Source organism: Cervus canadensis, chromosome 15 (genome assembly GCF_019320065.1).
Source record: "Cervus canadensis isolate Bull #8, Minnesota chromosome 15, ASM1932006v1, whole genome shotgun sequence".
Classification (NCBI taxonomy): Eukaryota; Metazoa; Chordata; class Mammalia; order Artiodactyla; family Cervidae; genus Cervus; species Cervus canadensis.
The window spans coordinates 58,905,183-58,909,701 of record NC_057400.1 but is presented as its reverse complement, the minus strand read 5'-3'; the positions used below and the strand labels follow the sequence as shown (position 1 = coordinate 58,909,701).

Sequence of the window (4,519 nt, the reverse complement as noted above, 5' to 3'; positions counted from 1 at the left end):
AAAATGATATGCACCTAATGGTGGTGATCATTGGAAGTATAATACCAATATTAAAGGTCATTTCCATTTAAACTTTCTTCTAGACTATGATTATTTCAGGTATGAAACTGTGAATATGAGTTTCTTTGAAGTGAAAATATCAGTAAACTGGGAAACATGGACAATGAAGCTATTTTGTATCTAAATGATGAGGCAGAGGCATGACCTCATTGGATTTCCATTTTCTCTTATGCATAAAGGGGATATAATGACTCTTGCTCATTTTGTGAGCAAGATATGAGAAAAATACATATTTATGATACATCATTGAATAGCTGAACTTCTAAAAATTGTGTGCAAATTGATTTTTTCAGGTTGAATTAGAAATGCAATAGGAAAAATTTTTAGGAAATTTATAATACATTCTTTTATGGATGGTATTTTTACTTTTTAACACTTCATATCTTTAGGTTAAAGCTTAATCCATTATTTTTCTCATAGTATTTATATTTAACCATATAACAATCCCCTGAAAATAGTTTGAAAGAAAGCTATAATAGTTTGGGATTAAACTTTTAAACTTTAGGAAGGTCAACATTCTAATTAAATCCTTATAAATAATATTTGTAAATTATGTTAAAAATTCTGGCCAACAATAATAGCCCCTTTTTTCTGCTCAAGTACATAGGTAAACAAATTTCAGGGCTTTTTTATTTCTATTTTTTTAATTCAGAAGGGCTATGCAACATGTGGAATCTTAGCTCCCTGACCAGGAATTGAACCTGGGCCCTTGACAGTGAAAGCACTGAGTCCTAACCACTGGACTACCAGGGAATTCTCAACAAATTTCAGGTTTAAAAAGGCTAAGTTTGGAAGTTTTTGAGCATTTGGAATACTGATAAAGTGTTAATAAAAGGGATAGGGGACAATTTGAAAAAACTGTAGTGTATAGATTAGAATTCCAACTTGAAGGCAATGACAGAACATTCTAAGCAAGAAATTTGATAAAATATTAATAAGCAATAAAAATAACAATGCTTTACTATATGTAGGTTAGCAAACACAGTACTATCAAATTTTGTGTTTAATGGGAGGTTAGTTTGAGGGAAAATGGTACATATTCTCATCAGAACACTGTAGAAATTTATTGCTTATAAATATATTTAATTATAGTACACTTGCTGGTTTAAGACTTTTTTAGTCATATTCATTTCATAATCACTAAATCCACCTGCAAACCTGGAGGAAGAAAAAGGAAGAAATATATGTCCAACACTGGGTATATATTTATACTTAAATTATACTTAACTGAGCCTTAGTTTATGGTTTTTTTCCATTTATGATGTTTACGTAGTTCACATTTGGTTCACTGATGTTATATAACTGAATTTTTATCTGCAGCTGGATAAATACACCATCTTGGCTTATTAGAATTACAAATCAAATGGTAAAGAACAATGGTGATTTATTATTAGAGCCAAGAGCAAAAGTTAGTAACAAATTCATAAACTATCTGTTCCAGCATTCGCTAGTCATGTGAGGCACATTTTGTTCCATCTTTTATGCAAGGTCTTCTCAAAAACGAATGAGATAAGAAAAACACATTGAAAAACTTTTTATATTTACAGTCTTCTTAAAATTTTTCGTTAGTTTTTTGCAGTGTGAAAAAATCTTTATCCTTTTTAAAAATTTCAACGTACCACTATTTTAACTGTATCCTTAAATATTCTACATCTCTTTTTAATGACTTGTGGTATATTCCCTGTGAAAAAGATACCATTAGTTCAATTGCCTTTTTCCTCTATGTGGTTTAGAGTAGAAAGATTGTTTTATCTTTTATAAACATACAAAATGACATTGTTTAGCTTTCTAGGTCTCTTAAGTGGTAATTTGGGGAGAAAATAGTTCTCCTACCATAGCTGTTGTACAAAACGAAAAAGGTGAAACTGCTTCTGTCCCAAAGTCACAGCTGTCCACACTCAAAGTGAATGTCATTCCAAGAATCAATTGTGTGTTGAGAAAGAAGCCACTCAAGGCACTAGACTGTATTTTCAAAAAGTAAAACAAAGGAATCTCTAGTTTATAGGTTGTTTTTTTTATAGGAGGATAAAAGTGTAGAGTCATTCTTTCCTCATTTTTTTAGATGGCTTAAATCTCACTAATGTATTGGCACATTGCTTTACATTTACCTTCCAATTTTTTTTCCAGTGGAAAACTGTTTCAGCTTATACAAGGCAGCAGTCTTCATATGACCAAAATAATATTTACCCCCAAATGTTAACATTTTAACTCAAATGTCTAAAGTGGAAACAGCTAAGAATTTTATTTGCCATAACAAACGATATAAATTGAAAAAGAAAATTTTACCCATCCATCAAAATAAACATTTTCCAATTTGGTAATATTATATAACAGAGTAACATTTTAATTTCCCCTTTTTGTTTAATTCAGGCAATGATTTTTATTTCTCCCTAATTTACTGATGGAGGATTGTTCACATTGTGAAGCATGTTTCTTTTCAAAGAGTTGGACTATCATTCTAAGTCTCATCAGCCATGGGAGCTCAGCAAATATGGAAACAGTTTGGGACCAGCAGTACTTAGATTCCAGGCTGTTGGTTCATGTTAAAGTCAATCCATCTGCTGCCCATGGCTCCAGAAGCAGAACTAAGCTTCCTAAGAGTCTGGGAAGAGCCATGCACATATCAGACTCAAGCCAGATGGGTGCTGTCATTTTTTACAGAATGAGAGCAAGCAAAAATTGAAAGCAGACATCAGGTCATGTAAACTGGGTGTATGGGGGAGAGATTACTAGGCAAGGTTTCATATTTTAGTTGGCATACTGGGGGCCAGGACCTTACTCCAGGCTTTCCAAATCCTATAATCTGAATGCCCATATTCATTGCAAAGCTCACCAGTGTTCTTAAACCACTGCAGGACTTTGAAAGGACCTAGTGAACTGAAGGAGTTTGGTATGTGGTAGTGTTAGTGTAGTAGATTGACATAGAGTAGGGATTGATATTACTTAAAATATTTTAAGTACTTCAGATTTAGAAAAGGCAGAGGAACCAGAGGTCAGATTGCCAACATTTGCTGGATCATCAAATAAGCAAAAGCATACCAGAAAAACATCTACTTCCACTTTATTGATTACGCCAAAGCCTTTGACTGTGTAGGTCACAACAAACTGTGGAAAATTCTGAAAGAGATGGGAGTACCAGACCACCTTACTTGCCTCCTGAGGAATCTGTCTGCAGGTCAAGAAGCAGCATTTAGAACCGTCCATGGAACAACAAACTGGTTCCAAATTGGGAAAGGAGTATGTCAAGGCTGTATATTGTCACCCTGCTTATTTAACTTCTATGCAGAGTACATCATGCAAAATGCCAGGCTGGATGAAGCACAAGCTGGAATCAGGATTTCTGGAAGAAATATCAATAACCTCAGATATGCAGATAACACCACCCTTATGGCAGGAAGCAAAGAAGAACTAAAGAGTCTCTTGATGAAAGTGAAAGAGGATAGTGAAAAAGCTTGCTTAAAACTCAGCATTCAAAAAACTAAGATCATGGCATCTGGTCCCACCACTTCATGGCAAATAGATGGGGAAATAATGGAAACAATGAGAGACTTTATTTTTTGGGGGGCTCCAAAATCACTGCAGATGGTGACTGCAGGCTTGAAATTAAAAGATCCTTGTTCCTTGGAAGAAAAGCTATGACCAACCTAGACAGCATACTAAAAAGCAGAGACATTACTTTGTCAACAAAAGTCCGTCTAGTCAAAGCTATGGTTTTTCCAGTAGTCATGTATGAATGTGAGTTGGACTATAAAGAAAATTGAGCACAGAAGAATTGATGCTTTTCAACTGTGTAGTTGGAGAAGACTCTTGAGAGTCTCTTGGACAGCAAGGACATCCAACCAGTCCATCCTAAAGGAAACAGTTCTGAATATTCATTGGAAGGACTGATGCTGAAGCTCTAATACTTTGGCCACCTGATGGGAAGAACTGACTCCTTGGAAAAGACCCTGATACTTGGAAAGATAAAAGGCAGGAGGAGAAGGGGATGACAGAGGATAAGATGGTTGGATGGCATCACTGACTCGACGGACATGAGTTTGAGCGAGCTCCAGGAGTTGGTGATGGACAAGGAAGGCTGGTGTGCTGCAGTCCATGGGGTCGCAAAGAACTGGACATGACTGAGTGACTAAACTGAAGTATTTCATTTTTTTTTTTAAGTTTGAGTTTTTTTCATTTGAAGGTGAATCTTAATGCTATTAAATTCTTGATGATATTTAAATGCTAATTTAAATACCCAATTCTAAAACACACATTGCAAACATACAAATATCTATTCTCTCCACATGTCAGAGCCATTCATTTCATTGTTTGGAAATGGGGAGAATAGATCCCCCTTAAACTGCAAGTCAACAGGTGTTTCTTTACAGTTAACTTTAGCAAAATTCAAAAAAAATAGTAATTAACAATGATCTTCTTTACTTGTTAACTCACAAGGAGACACTGTCAAAACTGTATTTTG

General features: G+C 34.7%; 1 non-coding gene across 1 annotated transcript; it reads right to left on the bottom strand.

The window, feature by feature from the left end:
• Positions 1 to 740: 740 nt before the first annotated feature.
• Positions 741 to 813, bottom strand: TRNAE-UUC. The gene has a single exon. It is a non-coding gene; the product is annotated as a tRNA-Glu (tRNA).
• Between the last annotated feature and the right edge of the window lie 3,706 nt (positions 814 to 4,519).